The sequence below is a fragment of the Corvus kubaryi genome, unplaced genomic scaffold, assembly GCF_017639235.1.
Source record: "Corvus kubaryi isolate FWS band 111438036 unplaced genomic scaffold, C.kubaryi_AGA036_p1.0 137, whole genome shotgun sequence".
Lineage (NCBI taxonomy): Eukaryota > Metazoa > Chordata > Aves > Passeriformes > Corvidae > Corvus > Corvus kubaryi.
This window is the reverse complement of record NW_024580671.1, coordinates 32499420-32518605: the sequence shown is the minus strand read 5'-3', so window position 1 is coordinate 32518605 and position 19186 is coordinate 32499420.

The following is a 19186-nucleotide window of genomic DNA, read 5'->3' as shown; positions in this document are numbered from 1 at the left end:
CGTATAGTAGGCATGCCACAGGGGAATGGTCCTGTTCAAGAATTAGGGAAATGGGATTGGCCAGAAAAGATGGCTAATTGTAGTAAAAAGGGCAAAGATAGTGGAGAAATAGAACTAGGAAGTAAGCCTGCCTCTAAAATCAAGAGCTGTAATTTTTAGTAGCTTCGGGACATTTTCACTTCCTTTGAATTTGGTAGGAGTTTCAGATGGATGGCTTTACTGATAGCTATATCAGAGCTTAGAGTAATTTGCACCATATTCCTGAACTAAGTATGAAGTCCCTGTCAATGACTATAAGGCAGATGATACAGCCTCTATATCTAGTATAGCATGAGAGCAGCAAGAAGTGACTTAAATATGCTTGGGTCAGCAAGGAGAGCCTCAACGAGATGAGTGCTGTGATGGATGAGCAGAATGGGTGTCAGGAAACAGCACTCATGGATAATGCCATGCCATTCCTAACAGGACAACCAGCAGACGCAGGCAGGCAATAGGTTTAAACATATAGCTGACAATACAGGAATAAAATTTCCAGCAGTCCTATCCCAACAAAGAGATAGGTCTGGCTCAGGTAAGGACACCAGAGTGCAGCTGCTTTCCCAGTCACTGTAAATGCTGCTCAGAGATTCCAGACTAATACAGCGGCCTCCAGCCATTCATTTGTCACCAAAGTTGTTCCATGAGTCTAAATGCCAAAACAGGCTCAACCAGAGTCCCTAAGCACAGGCAGTATCATTTATCAGACAAAACAGAACTTCACCAGTTGTGAGTTCCATGCAGGAAACCGAGGGTCTCCAGTCTGTGCAGCATAAAGGATATAGGTGACAAGTTTCTGGTGGCTGTACATTAAGAACTCCTCTCAAGTTTTTGCATCTCAGTACATCCTAATTAGTAATTAATAATTTAAGTGGTCAAATTGCACTCTTTTAAACATGAGGCTGTCATTTTTCTACCACTGGAATTATTTTTTCTTATAGGTAGCTCAGTGGATTTCATCTCTGTTTTCATTTAACCACAGGACTTCAGTAGGTAGAAAAAAGATGAAATCTCACTGCAGTGCTACTTTCCCCTGCAGAATTACAGACTGAAAGATGTATCCCTGACAGAGAAAAAACAGTCTGTAATGAACATAGATTCACAAATTTGAAGGCAAAAGATTATTATGAACATTTATTCCTTCCTGCATAGCTCAGGTTACAGAATTTCCCACAAGTGATTCCAGTGTTAAATCCAGTAATTTACAGTTGAATTAGAGTACATATCCTGAGAATGATTGGAATTTTTCCATAATGATGATGCAGGGCAGCCTAGTATGCTCTGTAATGTTCTACGTCAGCTTCCTTACCAGAAAGGCACTGAGGAAATATAGATAACCTCACACTTTTAAAACTTTGTTTTAAAATATTTTTCAGCATTCTTCCATGTCTTATTTTGAATTAATTAGACTGAACTTGGCTAGTGAGCTCTGCTACATGATGTATTCACTGACAATTTGTGCAAATATCAACTCTGCAAATATGAGACCCAAGACATAGCAGGCACCATGGATGCACTTCTGCAGTGAAGGTTTGTATTTAATGAACAGTATACATGATTAATCTCTTTTTGGATCCTGCTCTGTATTACCCTTTTATCAGATGTAGTTACTCTGAATTTGTGGTCACTGTGCATCTGGGTACAGGAACGTTGGACTTGGAATCCACGCAAGATGGATCTAAGGTAGCCTCCTCTGGGTGTTCAGTAAATCCACCTTTAGCTGTGTAAAACTCAGTGTGGCACCCAAGAAAATATTTGTTTGGTGCAAGGAGCTTGCATTCATCATTCAACTAACACTCATTAACAGATCTGCCCAAATAGAGGCTGCAAAAGCAAATTTCATCTTAACATTCTTTCAAGCAACAGGTCTCATTTCTCAGCTGATGCAGAAATAATTTAATTTACTGAAGTCAAGAAAGCTGCATGAAAATCAATTGTTGCCAATGGGTATAAGGTCATCAAAACCTCCCAAAATGGAAGAGTTCCAAAATATTCCAAAAGATACAGGGAAAGAACTTTTTGACCAGCTTCCGTGGCAAGACCATTTTTCATCTGAACTGCAGCAAGCTGCTCCTATACAATCAGCGCACCCATCAGCCCACCGCGCGCAGTCACCACAGAAAACATGCAGAAGAAGGGAACCAGTGAATTCCGTAGTGTCTCTTCTGCCCTAGAATAACCATGAAGCTATTAGAAGTCCACTCCTAGTGCAGTGCATAATTATTGTTATATTTCTTTTGGAGATGACTGACTTTTATCAGCCTTGATTGCTCCTCCCCTGGAAAAGGTCAGTGTCTCCCCAAGGAGGTCCTGCTCGCAGCCTGAGAGAGATTGCCTGGGAGTCATACCCTTTTGTCAGCTGACCTTTAAATAAAATAATGTCAGTTTGTTAACAAGAAAGTTTCATTTGTTAAAGTCTTTAGTGTTAGTCTGACATGACTTGCCATTTAAAACATTCATCTGATTTTTTTCTACCCTGTGATCTAAAGATAATGCTACAGTGTTAATCTTTGAGGTCACATACTAGGAAGGTTCTCTCTCTAGCCCTTACTTGCAAGCTTAATATATAAACTTTCCTCTGTCATTAAATTAGTTTTAAGGAAGTTCAGAAATAAGTTCAAAGAAATATCATACAATTTCTAAAATCTTATACACCAGAGGCTAAAAGCACTCTTTCTGTTTCTCTCTGTATGTGATTGGAAATCTCAGGAAGCTTGGGGAAAGTTTTTGATTGATTTCATGGGTCTCATTAAAGCAGTGTTCTGTTCTGCAAAAAACAAATATTGCATTCATCCTCTCTGTACTAAAGGGGCAAACACAGAGCATTTAATTAAAGACAGTGATAGTGCAAAGCCATTTTCCAGCCAAAAGTTTAGCTAGAATATAGTTGGGTGAATATGAACAGTGCAGCATTGCAGCATAAATTCAAACATGCTTTCCTGAACTCCAAGGCTTCTTCTGGTGCTGCCTGTAATTCAGAATTACAGACATGATATTACGTCTTTTTGTGAGCACATATATTACTGGCAGAATGTAAAGAAGTTTCTCTTTTGGGGACATCATTTTTCTTGTCACACTCTTACACAAACAGAAGGTTAGCCTCTTACAGATCCTCTCCTAGGAGTTACTCAAGTAGTTTACAGTCTACAGGTAGCAAGCTAAATGTAAATATTTCCTAGAAACTATCTGAATCCCTGCTGCACCACCCTTCTCCCTAGGCTGATTGTATAGGCAATCTATCAAGATGGAGAGGATGCCTTTCTGCCTTCCCAACAGGTTTCCTTCCAGAGAAAACAGGGAAGTATGTGTGCTGGTAACCACCACGTAGGGATTAAGCCTATGGGACATGATGCATAGCACACCTGCCTCCAGCACGGACACATCAATGAGGAAGAGAAGAAACAATGAAGCCACCTAGGCCTGTAAGGTCTCAGTCCCTCAATCCTGCAAGTGCGACCAAAGGGAGGGGAAATGAGAGATGTACCATCAGTCTGAGAGCTGGTTAGATTCAAGACACTGAGTAGGGGAAATATAACTGAATATCCATTATCTTACACTGAAAAAGCCAAACTTAAATATATATATATTTATAAACTCCAACCTACCATCCAAACTAATCTGTCCAAGCCAAGGAAAAATGTTCTTCTAAACTCTGATAAACACCTTGATCATGAATGTGTGATTGTTTTACACTTGCAGCACATCTAAGGACATGGATTCCCTGCAAATCACTAGAGCACTGACAGCTGTGCTGATGATCTGCCTCCAGCTGTGCCCCATAAGCAATGCTTCAGGCAAAGATGCACACACACACAAACTTCAGATTATTTTCCTACCTCTGCTTGATATAACTTCCCCTTAATGCAATTCTGAAGTTCACATTATCCTTTTAGTCACAGCACAGCAGGCATCTCATGTTAAGGTAATTATCTGTGATGACCCTAAAGTCCTTCTTGGAGTCTAATGTACCTATCATGCTCATTATCATAATATCCAAGTCTCCATAGTATCAAGGCATCCGAGTCAATTATGTCACTCTGGAGAGCACAGCCCGGAGAACAGCAGAGAAGGAAAATAGATGAAGATAAAGATTCAAGAGCAAAAGCATAGGCTTTTTAATTATTAGAAGATATTTAGGAAATCAAAAGGGTAATGTAAATTTTCAGTAATGAAATGAAGTCTGAGTGACAATGTTCCACTGCAAATAATAATGCTGAAATCACTGTGCAAAGCACAGCACAAAACTGCATTGTAGGAACTGACAGGAAATCTTTTTTACAAGGAAAAAGTAGATGGAACAGAAGAAAATTACAATAAAAGAGTAATGCCACTGCCATGTACACTGACTAAACCAGGAGTAACTTCATTGCAAACCATGCAGCTACACGTGTGAAAGAGTGCAGTGAGAGTAGAATAAAGCTCAAAGTAAGGGAAATTCAGCTCTATCAGTATTGATGTGTAACAGTGGACAGTCATGTAAAAATAATGCACATTGCCCAGCATGGTTCCTATCAAATTATATATTCACTCTGCTCTTACAGATCTGTCCTTGGTTACTTGTTTCTTGCTTGTTAGTCATTGAATGACCTCCTTTAACAAATAACAGACTTCGCATCTAGAACTTTGCACCACTAATAGAGGAAGCATCAATCACACATTTTCTCTGTTGAATTGTGCATCTCAGATTTGTGACTGCATTGAGGGAAGAGTCATGCTGGCACAACAGTGCCTCAGGGTGGGAATCATCTCACCTGACTTTACACATCTACACCTAAGGCAGTCAGACTCAACTCTTCCTACAGCTAATTACAGGTTTTTCTGTATTAGGGCATAAATGGCATCTACTTTAAGTGTAGATGAGTTATGATCTGAAAGTGCCTGTTTCTCTTTATTGACTGCAAAGGCAGCCATGAGTGACTAGATCAAATATAGCCTACACAGAGTCAGCTGAGTCACCCCCACAGTTTATAATTTTGATAAATCACACACATTTTAAAACCAATTTGTTCAGCAAAGCATTCTTTTAGCAGAGCCTTTGGCAACTAGCATGCACTTAGAAAATAGGTCTTTCTGTGTAAACCTTCCCTGCCAACGCACATACAGGGAAGTCTGTGTCACTGTGTCAGAGTATCTCTTAGACAAGCACTTCGCCAAAGGACAGCAGACCAAAATTGTATAGCTGCCTCCTGACTGCTTGTTAGTCCTCTGTGGCCTGGCCTACAGTAAAGCATTTAATGAAGATAGGGAGAGTAAAATAGTGTTCATGAATACTGTTTGAAAATCAGACACTTCATGCTACAGGTGTCAGGTTAGTCCAGAGAGCCTGCAATGGATCCCTCTGTGGGATCCATTGTCATGTATTGCCTAATTCCTGTGCACTTAAGGGGTGTCCTCAGCTCACCTTGTGCTCTTCTCTTGCAATAGCCACTGCAAGTACCAAACCATATGTGATGAGCTGAAGGCACAGTAGTGCAGATGCCCAGAGCTGCACACCTGCTTCAATCTGTACAAGGGAGTTCTGGTCTGCAACCATCTAATCAGTGTAGGACATGAAGGCACTGACCAGGATCCCTTCTCTCTTTCATGTTCATTCCCATCGTAACAGTGACATAGAATCACAGAATCATAGAATGGTTTGGGTTGGAAGGGACCTTAATGACCATTTAGTTCTAACCCACCTCCCATGGGCAGGGACACCTTCCACTAGACCAGGTTGCTCAGAGCCCCATCTAACCTGGCCTTGAACACTTCCAGGGATGGAGCATCCACAACCTCACAGTAAAGATTTTTTTTCTAAAATCTAATCTAAACCTACTCTCTTTCACTTTGAAGTCCTTCCTTCTTGTCCTATCACTACATGCTCTTGAAAAAAGTCCTTCTCCAGTTTTCTTGTAGGCTGCCTTTAGGCACTGGAAGGCCACAAATATGTTGCCCTGAAGCCTCCTCTTTTCCAGGCTGAACAAATCCTTTCCTCATAGGAGAGGTACCCGAATTAACTTGGTGTCCCTCCTCTGGACCCATTCCAACTTGCTGTGCTGGTGACTCCAGAGCTGCGTGCAGTACTCCAGGTGGGATCTCACAAGAGCAGGGCAGAGGGGCAGAATCACCTCTCCTGATCTGCTGCCCACACTGCTTTTGTTGCAGTCCAGGACACAGGCTGACATCTCAAGGGATATGCTTTACTTGCAAACAAAAGAAATAAATTTAATCTCAGATGATCAAGAAACAACTCTAGGTAGAAAACCCCAGGTAGAATCTTCAGGTAAAACAGGTCAGCCAGAGTGGTTGTGGAGTTAAAAGACATCCGGACAAGGTCCTGGGCAGCTGGGTCTAGGTGGCCCTACTTGAGCAGGGGTTTGGACCCTTCCAACCTCATCCAGTCTGTGATTCTGTGAACACTTCCACAAAGCAGCTGCTAGGGAAGTTGGTCAGGGGAAAATGGAACTCATACATTTGTACCTGTGCCTGCAAAAGCAACTTGTGGAACAACCTTTAAATATGTAGTGAGGAAGGGTATCACTGCTGCTGCTATTTGAGGTTCTTGTTCAGGTATCCAGCTAAAACCAGAGTTGTATATTTAATCTCTGCCACAGGAAGTAATTGGAATGTCCATAAGCCTCTCTATTCATGGCTCCATTCAGCAGCTATTTCACAGCAAGACTACAATTTCTACTGTACAGTTTCAAATATAACAGATCTATCCATGTTACTTCATAACAGCAGCTTTCATTTGTATTGATTTTAAGATGATTCTTACGTGGTAGATGTTGGAGTTATTCCTGCTTTACTCTGCTTATATACATTTGTAGAAAATCATATAGTTTTTGTTAAATTAACCAGTCTAGCAAAAAATCGTGCAATAACAAAATCCATACAATACCAACAAACAGAAGGGCAGTATTTTCAAGGTCTGAAACCGCACAAAAAAAAGGACTTTTTTTTCTTCACAAATACTACACATACAAGATAACTTGACTCTCTTCACAGGAAACATTAAAAAATTATATGCCTCACCATGTTTTGTATATTTGGCCTTATTTCAGATTGGCTTAGACTTCAAAATCAAGTTCTGTCAAATTAAAACCAAGATCTGAATGCCAAGGAACATATCTTGCTGAACAACTATGGGTTTAAAATTTCAGTTATTTTGTAAATAGAAACACTGAGTGTCACTTGTGATCCTCTGTCTTACATGAAATACTGAGTTTTCAGACAGAAAACAACAGGTCTGGGGATTAGTGCTTGCCTTGGAACAAGCCTACAGTCTACAGGAGCCTCCAGTCCTAGAATCCCACAGCTGGACTGTTTATACCACCTTACACAGATTATTTTGTTTTGTACCTTCTAGAGGCGCTGCAGTTTCAGTGTTGAACAGCACCATCTTGTACATTTAGTAGTATTTTTTTAATATCCCTATGCACTGCCTTATGAATAGCAGTCTGATGATGCAGTTTTCAGGATAGTCTGATCTTCCTTTGGTATTCTGTTAGTTGTTACAAGATGAAAGAACCACTGAAGGAATTTGTGTTAAATGTCAGTCTCAGAGAATGACATACAAAACAGCTTCATTCTATTTTCTGCATGGAGATTGACAGATTTTTTTTTTAATCTTTCTTTTTGGGGGAATACATATGGAAAACTCTTATGTGATGCTGAATTTTCTTGGAATTTTAAGAATTTATATGAGATTAGAAGTTGCCCTTATAATTTTTTTCCAGCAATTGACTTTGAGGATGTGTGTAAAAATTCAGCTAAAGCAAGATTGTATTTTTTTCCATCCCTGAAAGGGCTTATATGATTCTGTGATTAAATATACATATGTAAAGCTAAAGAAATTATTTTCCCTCTTGCTAGTTTATAAACCTATATTTACTGATATATTTATTTCAGCATTTACTGTTGCAGTGTTTGTTTATGCTTTGTGGCTTTCTTATTAAGGACATACAATGGGAGGTGAGGTGAGTTAAGTCATGTGGATGTACAGAACTGCTTTGGAAGTCACCTTTGCATTCATGTGGAGAAGAAATGAAGGGGAAACTCAGCCAAAAGGGAAACAGTTTCTCAGTTTACCCTCTGATATGCCAAATGGTGAGTACCTGCCCTGTGGGGAAGTGGCACAAAGCAATTGTATCAGCAACATGAAAGCTTCAGAGAGAGAATTCAGGCCCATGCCATGAGACTTGGAAGGCTGAATAACAGGAACTGAGAAAGACAGAAAAATTAATCAGCAGCACTTTCACAAACATGTTGGAGCCATCTAATCTTGAAAGGGGCACAAGTCCTACCTGATGAGATGGAGCTGTTCATTAAGAAATCCAGAAATATCACAGAAGATGGGAAAGGTAAAAAAATTCTGAGTGACAGGTTTTCTCCATTAGGTAATATCAATGTAGCATCCAGCACTAAGGATGCTCCTTTGAAATCAGGAACTCAGACTGGAAGAGGGGAAAATATTGGTAAGAGTAGAAGACGTAATCATCAGGAAAAAAGCTAAACATGTTTGCTACTTCAAAGATGATTATATAAAGACTTTTGCTCATGAAAAATGTGGTAGACATCATAAGGAATTACTCACAACCCCAATAGACAAAGCAAAGGGGAGGAAAATGCTTGTTGAGACATTTCGTTTGCATGTCTAAAGGAGGGCAATGAAGCTGATGAAGGGCATGGAGCACAAGCTGATGAGGAGTGGCTGAAAGAGGTGGGGGTGTTCAGCCTGGAGGAAAGGAGGCTCAGGGGAGACCTTATTGCTCTCTAAAACTGCCTGAAAAGAGGCTATAGCCAGGCGGAGGTTGGGCACTTCTCACAGGTATCAAGTGGCAGGATGGGAGGAAATGGCCTCAAGCTGCAGAAGGGGAGGTTTAGATTGGATATTAGGAAATGTTTCTTCACTGAAAGGCTGACACTGGAATAGGCTGCCCTGGGAAGTGGTGGACTCACCATCCCTAGAAGTGTCCAAAAGGTGTGTGGATTTCGGCCTTAGGGACATGGTTTAGTGAGGACTTGGCAGTGCTGGGTTAACTTGAACTCAATGATCTCAGAGGTTTTCTTCCAACTTTGTTGATTTTATGATTCTATAATGGGAAAACAAAATTACTCCAGGTTCATTGTGAATAAAGGTGATTTGAACAGGAGAGGTGAACTCTAAGGGAAAAAAAATTCAGCTGGCATTTAAAATCAAGATGGTTGGAAGGAATTTTTAAAATAAATGGTGGAGGAGTGCCAGCATTTGCAGTGATATTTTTAAAAAAGGAACCTGAGGAGCCCAAAGTATAAAGGAGAACTCAGGAAAGACAAGTCCATTGAAGAAGGCAGATTAATTCTTCAAATAGGCATTAACTTTAGTAAAAAATTGGGGCATTCTTAGATTCAAATCTTTCCTTGGGAGCAAGGAGAAAAGGGTCAAGGGTTTCCAGGGAGAATCTGTTTGAAACCAAAATAACTGTGGAAAAGACTGTGGTGTAACTACACAGAAAAGATATATTAGTGGACCTATAGATAAATACTGTTTGATTAAAAATTCAACATTGCTTCTTTAAGGGCAAGTCCTGCTTTATAATTGTCATAGAGAGTTCTAAAGGAGTAAAAACTTTTGAGAATAATAATTATTAATTGGCTGGTTTAATCTAACCTGATTTCCAAAGACTTTTTAAAGGAAACTGAGAAGCGATGAGTTAAGAAAGAAGGTCCTGTCATGTAAAAAATATTTGATAAAATGTAGAAAACTTAGAAAAGGAGAAAATAAATAGTTCCTACATATCAAGGATGTCAGCAGTGGTTTCTGTAAAGATCTGTTCTGGGACTTCTGCTGGTTAATATATTCATAAATGACCTAGAAAAGACAGTAATCGATGATAAGGTTTGCTGATGGTTCCAAGTTATTAAAGATAGTAAGATGAGAGCCAACTGTGAAGTGTTGCAGAAGAACTGACAAGACTGATTGGGCAATAAAGTGTCAGATGAAATTTAGTGTAGACGAATGTAAAGTGATGCCCCTGTGGGAAGCCAATTGTACCTTCAGACAAAGTGGTTTATTCTGAGCTGACTTTTACTGCTTGGGAGAGAGAACATGAGGTATGATAGTTGGTTCTAAAAAAATACCAGCCCTAGTCTGGTCAGCATTTAAAAACAAATTTAAAAAAATTAAGCACATGACAGGAACATGTTGGACAAGCACTAGTTGACAAAGAAAGCACCTCTTTACTGCTGTATAAATTCAGAACTCACTCATGCCACACTTCTCAGTTTGAAAACATATGAGTGAGAGGTGTGACGCAGATATACAAAACTACATTGATCACAGAGGGTAAGGAGAGGGATGGACTGCTCAACAATAATTCAATCAGTGAAAAAGAATCAGTCTTCATCCATGCTCAACATCAATAACAAAACTTAAGGCCATACAATGAAGCTAGTGGGAGCATTTTAAAAACAAGAGGAGGTGGTTCTTTGCACCACAGACAGCAGAGGCATATTAATGCTTGCCAAAGGCTGTCCTGCATGCAGGATATTTAGATGTCCAAGGGGAGATTGGATGAAATTCTGGAAGAGACATCCCATACAGTTAGTAGACAGACCAGCTTTACCAGGCTCAGTGATTCCATTGAGAGGAAAGCATTAGGACGAAGCTTGTCCTCATATAGCTGATTCTTTCCTTGTTCTTCCCTAAAGGTCTGTTTATGGCCACTATTGACATCAGGGGTCTAGAAGTACTATTTGCCAGGCCAGAAATTATAAGACCTACATTCCTCTGTGCTTATGGTTCACAAAAGACAGTACCTACTTGTCGCCAATGGGATCCAAACACTATTCCTGACAGAATAAAGCTGTGTGGTCCAATTCAATAATTTGTCTTTAAAAAAATCCTATAAACTATACAAGAAATTTATACAGATCCACAAAATCCCAATTGCATGTTAACAGAGTTTGCAGTCTTAGGTTGCAAAACATTACACAAAGCTCTCTGCAACATCTGGAGACAAGGATGTCTCATTTGACAGGGAGTATTATTCCAACTAAAACAAAGAAATCAGAATAAGGTGGAAAGAGAAGATATTTCTGTGCAATTAATATAATAGGATTCTAGGATCTAAAAGCAACACACCTGTGTTGTAGAAAGGGGGCAACAAATGAAAGAATGTTTTCAAACTTGTGTACCTGAAATTAAGCACCTGGGAATGCAGCAGTTACCAAAGATATCCTTCAGTACAATAACACTTGACATGTGCCACAGAGGTTTAAAAAATAATACAAGAGATTAGACAGCTTGATCCAAGAGATTTTGGAATCCATTCCTGCCCAGTTGGAAATCTTATCAACAGGGTATGAGATCCATTTAGTTTAACTTTAGATGTCTACATTGTGTCTGTACCTGAGTTAGGTGTCTAGATTTCTTTTGCGCTCAACAGATAAATATTATCAGCATGCAAAACAGATGATCATTTTAGACATGCACAAGAACAGTGGTAATCAAAACCTGTTTGCTTCCAGTGGCCATAAAAGGAGCATAGATAACTATCTCAGATGCAGAAAGCTGCACTCCAGGTATCTCAAATTTAGGTGAAACATCACAGATATCCATATGTTGAACAGGAGACCTACTTTTCTTACCCAAAAATACCTATAATTTTGCAAGACTGTCCCATACTCAACTGATTCCACAGATGAAGCCCACTGCCTACTGCAGGATCTCCTTTTATTCTTCTAACCCCCAAAATACATGTTCCATTTCTATCCCTTCCCATTGCCATTATTTTTGTCCCTTTGGCTGTGCATTTGCTTTTCCTAACTACAGTTCCATCCCCCATGACTGTCCACTCCTCCACAAATAAGTGACTGTCTGCCCCTCCCTTTACTACAAATGATCTCCTCCCTTGCTCTCCAAGTCTAGATTAGGGGCTACTCCTATACCTTCCTGTCCCATCAGACAACTTACATCTTCTTTAAAGCAAGGTCTCATATTCCCTTACCAGTGGTTTCTGTGAGATAAGGTAGGCTAAAGAAAGTTAAGATGAATATCACAGGTTTTCTTTGATCATTTGGCATTCTGGCAAAATTCCTAAAATATTGTCAGCTGATTATGCAAATCCAATGAAGAGGCTGCTTTTCAAGGAATATAGTAGCTATTGAATTGAATAAATTTTAAATTACACCATAAAAGCATAAATAGTCAGGGTTTATTTACATACACATGCACAGCATGTGCCTGTTGTCTTGTACCAGATCAAGTACAGATAAAGAGTCATTTTAGAAGATGTATATTGTCCCATGTAAATTTAATATTTTTACCTTTAAAAGAAAATACAATTTACATTCTGACTCTTTAATAGCCTCTTAACATCTTTTATATTCAATTAACGAGAGCAAGTTTTCCATCACATTTTAAAAACAATCAGAGCATGAAGAGCTAGGATTTATCAGTTAAAAAACTAGAATCGTGTTCTGTTGAGCTATTTTTTGACAATAGTTGTGTTTCATGAAGATGCACAAGAATACTTTTCATCTCCATTTATTTCACTACTTCAGCTTAATGCTGAGCTGAAGCGAAGCTGTGAGAACCAGAGCATGTTGAAAAAGGAGGAAAGCTCATTTTCCTGTTTCAGTTTGTAAACGAGTGATGAGGTGTGAAATGGTGACAGCCGTTTTAAAAATTTGAAGAACATGGCAAGCAAAAAAAAAAAAATCAGTTGACTAGTGATGATCAATATTTTCTTAATTTAATACATTAATTAATTTTGCATTAAAGTTTGTTTTGAGGAGCCTTTTAATGCATTTTTTGTAGTTTTAAGTCCCAAATAAACAATATCAAAATACCGTTAATCTTTAACTGAGCATCATTTAAATGGAATTTCCATTCAAATGCAACTCACACAAATAATAATTAAAAAGACAAATTATCCACTAATAATGAATCCACCATTCATTGATTTCCAGTGTAATAAAACTATAAGTACTAAGTAGCACAATAAAAGCATGTCATTTTATTACAACTTAGACAAATATGTAGCAGACATAAATTTTTCATTGAGCAAATAACTTTATTAAATTTATGAAATTATTTCAGCTAATTAAAACCAACTCAATTTTGCAGAATATCTTTGAGAAAAGGATAAACATTATTTAAATTAATCCTTGTTGATTTAAATGGTACTTAAAATCACTATGATATAAATCACCCATCTTGGTGCATGTTTTGCATATCCACTCTGGTTTTATATGCAGGCAGCGACATCTTGTTTGGAAAAGGCTGAAATCTATTCCTATCCCATTGTTAGCTGTTGAATATTTACATTTGCAAGTCTGTTATTATTCCTTCATCTCTATTTTTCAGATGTCTGTTCTAAATTAGCTTAAATTGCAAGCATTGCCTGCTTAGTCTGCTGGTACAAGATTTTGTTAAGAAATCTAAGTACAAATAGAATTTCCAGACTTGTCATGGATGTAGCCAAGACATCTAGGTAGGAGAGACACATGGGTGTGAGAACATGTGCATTTTTGAACATTTGCAAGTGGCAGTGTGATTTGCAAATAATGTGAAAATAGGAGTTTCATAGTACAGCCACAGGATGTAAAATGGTGTGAAATTACGAACTACTGAACTACACTTAGCAGGAGAAACTGAAAGCTTTACATGAAGCACATGCAGTGCCTCCAAACTCTTCATGATTGTCACCTAGGATAAATCAACATCTATGAAGCTGAAAGCCAAGATTAATTTCTAAAAGACATTATGCATAGAAATAAAGCCCTTGAAAATTCACAAAATAAAGAAGGAAGGCTCATGATACAAATCCCAGGGGAAAAAATGGAGTTGGCGGTGATATAAAATAATTGTATTTAGGAAACCTCTTTTGATCCGATTTACCTTAGCATTGGTAATCTTGTGGAGCTGACTACAACAGTGAAATTCAAATTTGTACAGAGTAAGCAGCCAGTTCACGCTGCATCAGAGGATGCAAGAGTGAGGGAGACCAGTGTAGCACTCAAAAATGCTGCATTGCCTGCCAAGAAAATCCAGAGGAGATATGGCACTGAGCAAGAAACAGACACAAGCCAAATAATTTCTCCCTGCCTCTTCATATTTGTCACAGGGAAAAGAAATATTTCTGAAATACTTGCTACATTCAAATAAATGCAAATACCCACATAATACTAGTCAGGTAGCATAACTGTCGAACAAACTGACTAATTTGAGGATACAAAAAACCATAGTCATATATAAAGTTCAATATCCAGAGGACATGATTTGTTGTAACTACTGAAACCTGAAAAGCCACAGAAGAGCATAGAAGTTGCTTTCAAAGCTAGATCATGACGGAGATTTTATATATATACAGCAAATTACATCCAAAATCACACATCGCATTGGAATTACACATTAAATTGGAAGAATGCAGAAGATTCAAACAAGAGTAACACTTTAATGCTTGTTCTTCTCTGGCCCTTACAAAAAAAAAAATTAAAATTTTTAATGAACATAAATACAATATCTTTTCAAGGAAATAGACTACAAGTCAGACTAAGCAAAACAGCTTGCAGAATAATTAGCTGACATAGATGTATTCAGGTAGGCATGGACAGATGTAATTCCTCCTTGGATGATTGAGGATATAGGCAAAATAAGATCTGATTACTATCTTAAAAAAACAGTGAGAGACAGATAATATCTTGAGGACTGGAAAAGGACTACCAAATTTTCTGCCTCCACTTTAATGTTGAGAAACGAGGACTCTGTGAAATACAGATCTAATCAGCCTAGTTTCAAATCTTGAAATACACTGGAAAACTTATTAAAAGTTCAGTTTGTGAATGTACAAAAGATAATTAGATGATAAACAATGACCAACATGATTTTGTCAAGAAAATTAATATGAAACCACTCTAGTTTCATTAAATAGCTTATTATTATAAGAACAAAAGAAAAATATATTATGTAGCTTTATTTTAATAAGGCTTCTGATATTATGTAGCATGATGCTCCTTAATATAATTAAATAAGAATAAGTACTAACTTCAAGATGACTGAATAATTAGTTAAAAATTGAATTTCGAATTGGCTTTTACCTATGGTCTACTCTTAAAATGTTATGCATAGTCCTAAACATGTCTGATCTGTTTTTCATTCTCCTCAGAAATACGTATTTAAAGAGGAGGCTAGGCATGTATTAAGTTTCCTAGCTGACCTAGAAACTTCAAACATTCTGCAGGAATCTTAGCAGATGAGATGCACTATATTTTCTCTTTCTAGAAAATTAGGCACATCTTAGATGAAATATGGCAAATTAGTTTGGACTGATCTGATTTCATAAACCGATATTGCATTTAATCTCATTTTCCATTTATCTCCATGTCTTAATTATTCTTCTCTTCCAAATTTGTTCAAAAGGTTTTCATTGCACTTAGGTCAAACTGACATATATCTAGTTTTCAAGATTACATTTTTTCCTTCTCTCAAATGTCATTACCATAATGCTGTTCTCACTGCCGTACCATCTTCAGTTTGACAGATTCAATACAGTGCCTTGCTGCCAACTCTAAAACTTAATGTACTAGTTCTTTCCAGTATTATGCCATGTACATTATTCTTTCCCTTCCAACTGAGCATAGGAACTTTGCTTCCACCTAAAATGGACAGGCACATTCATCACTCATTTTCTTAAAACTGCAGGGGAGATGACAGATGCTGATGCAAACCTTCCCTTTGAGGCCATGCTTCTCCTACCAGCCTGTTCTCTACCTCCTCCAGACATGAACTCAGTCCACACTGAGCAGTAGTCAGGTTTCTTTTTGTCCAGGAAAATTCAGTTTTTCAAGGCCCATCTCGATGGCTTCTTGCAGGCTGAACAACCAGTGACTTGTAGCCCTCTAGAAGGTAGAAGCGCCTGTCCTACATGGTGCCCACCTGCCATGGATAACACAACCTGTGGGCTTTTTCACTCACCTATCCCTGCTCTTTCTTTGCTCTGCATCATCTTCATTTATAATACACATTACTGCAGTCATCTCTTTTAACACTTCCAAAATATTTTTACTTCCCTCACTTAAAATATACCTTACTGAAGATTTCCTGCCAAAACATGGTTCATGTACAATACCAAGAGTATCCTCCCCTCTAAAACCTCTGTTCACATCTTGGAAGAAGCTTTCTTCAAGACAAAGCATTCTGATTATCCAGTGCTTACTGTCCTCCACTGCTTGAGTCCTACAATCCTAGTATTAACTTTTTCTATAATTCCCAGTTTCTGGGTTAATCATGCACAAATTTTATTCTACTAAAGCAAGCTGAAATTTTCCCAGACACTGCTGCGCCTGATTTACTGCTACTTCCCTCTCTGTGTGTACTAGATCATGGATTGTTCTAATACCTAATTGTAATACAGCATGTCACTAGTAATGTTTTGCTTGTAATTTTACAGCACTAATAGCACATATTATTCATTTTTTGTCAGAGCTAGAGAGATATTTAGTCTCCTTGTATATTTTTAACAGGAAGTTATTGAAATTTTGAAATAATATTGATTTATACATACAGTTATAGTAATGAATTTATTGTTTGCTTTCAAAACAGCAGTCACAGAAAAGAACAGATCCTGGGTTTAGTGATGATATATGCTTTTAGGCATTGCGACCAAAATCCTATTTGACTCATACAAAAGATCTTGTAACTTTCTGTGAGCCTTTAACAGCCAAGATTTTGGCCCCACAAAAGATGCAGGAGCTGAAAATAGATTTAGAGTTGATTTAAGAGCACAGCTTCCAATTTATGATTTGAGAATTCTGCACTTAAAGGCTTCCTAACTCTGCAATTGCCAAAGCTCCATAATACTTCAGGTTTTAATTTGTTAAGTTCCCAAGCACATGAACCTCTGCCACAGCTCATTTCCAGGATGATATCTTTCTTGAGTAATTTGACCTCTTTGCTGCCCAATTTATGCCAGTACACCAGATGGAGCAAAAGATTGGTCACACTTACTGGTCTCTGCTTGTGACCTCCATACTAACAGGGAGAAGATGACTTTCTCTAAGAACATACAGATAAAAAGGCCAGGTTATCACAGCACACTGCATCTCAATTAATGGGTGCACATTCTTGAATCTATAGCAGATGGCCATCTCCTAAATCAGAACTTGTAACACTGTGTATAGAAGAATCCTATGTTGGACTTTATTTTGGCAAAGAGAAGGAACTGAATTTCAAGTTAAAAAAACTGTTGAAATTGTGCATGGTTCTGTCATATTTTGCATAAACCATGGAAATCTGATCAAGTCACCCAGGTTAACACAAGCATTAAAAGTTCATTCTAGTATATGAAATAAAATTTTAACAAATTTTAGGGCTCTCTTTGCCTTACCAGGCTGCTTACACTGAGTCAGGATACACTCTGTTCCGTCAAGACCAGGACGTTGTACAATCAGGAATAAATTTCAAGTAACCAGATTGGTGGCTGGGGCTTTCACTTGGAAAAGTGAAAAGCTATGAATCCACTCCATAGGTCTGGTCTAATTTTTATTCCAGTGAATGTACCATGTCAAGTATATGAACAGTCCAACAAGTAGACCCTTGATAGGTCTCAAATAACTCATACTGGAAACTCAAATGATTGTACTAAATAATATGCAATACAAAATGAGTGACCAAATGAAGTAGAAAAACTGTCTTTAAAATGAAAAAGTCAAGCCTTCCATAGCCTCTTCAGTCATATCTGAGTGTCACTTTTATTTCAAACCAAGGGCCAGTGGATGGCACCAGAATGAAACAGCCCATGCCTGATCCCTGTGGCTGGAGCAGGCTACTCCCAGGAGCTGGGTAGTCACAAACCACGGCATTAAAAACTGACTTGTCCCCAAAGCAGAAGGGCATACTAATCCAATCTGCCAGGATTTCAATATAACAGCATTAGGTGTAGAAAATGGAAATGCTAATGGATTTCAGATAATTACAAAATATATCACTCCTACTCTGCATTTGAGTGTTGATGTCTATTTATTCCACATTGGACTGGAAGAGTAGAAGGGAACAAAAGCAGGTAATATCTCTCCATGTGAGATATTTGAGAAGAGTATGCAAGGACAAGGATTTGTGTTCATCTCTGGTTTTTCTAATAGTCGAAAGAAGTGTAGAAATGAAGCCTAGAGATAGTCATGCCCAGAATATACTAGTCAGGGTGCAGTCTGCAGAGTGTAGAGGAATAAAAGAGAAGGTACAAGGAAGTTATACACTCTCCGCGTGGGTTTATGAAGCGCCTCATAAATAAGTTTTGCTCAATTGCCTTATTTCTTTATTCTTTCCTCTTTTTTTTTTCTATTTTATATCCCCCTTTTTTTTTTCTTTAAGATGTTATACTTTAAAAGAAAGCTTTGGAGATAAAAGCACTTCTACAGTGCAGGGTGACTCTTCAAGAATTATCTAGTTTGGACCTGGTTCATGGGTAGGTTAGTGTGCTCACAGAGAAAGTAGAGACCAAGTTCCATGAGCAGAAAATGGGGCATCTTCCTGGCCCTACAAGCAATAGCAATTACTAATCAAAGTTAGGCAGGAGCAATCACTGTTACCCAACTACCTGATTGCCTTCAAGAATGCATTGGGTGAACAGATTAGTGTGGTTCTCTCACATATAAGAAGAAAATATTGAATTTGTGAAGAGACATTATATCAGTGGTTTAGCAGCAGTTAACCACTGACTAGAATATTTGATTGCTGCCACAGAGATTGAAGAGCTAAAGAATGGAGAGGATTCAGGATGATTGAAGGTTTGAAAAACATTGCCTGCAACAAAATTTTCAAAAGGTCTGAATCCATTATGTTTAAAAACAAAAAAAAGGTGGTTTGATTATGAGGTGTTTATTCTAATTTGGGTAACAATCTGATTGTAGCTGGCTCATCAACCTCATAAATAAAGATAAAAGAAGATTCAGGGACTGCAAATTGAAGCAAGGAAAGTTCAGATTCAGAAATAAAAGAAGGTGAGAACTTTAGAAGAGGTTTAAGCAACCACCAAGATAACCTAACAATATTAATATTAGATATATTGTTAGCTTGTAGGTTTGCTTTTTGTTTTTTCCTAATGAAAAAATATTTAATTCAAGCAAATTTATTCAGGAAAGCCTTATGGCATGTATAATTCAAGAGTGTAGAATAGATGATGGTGAT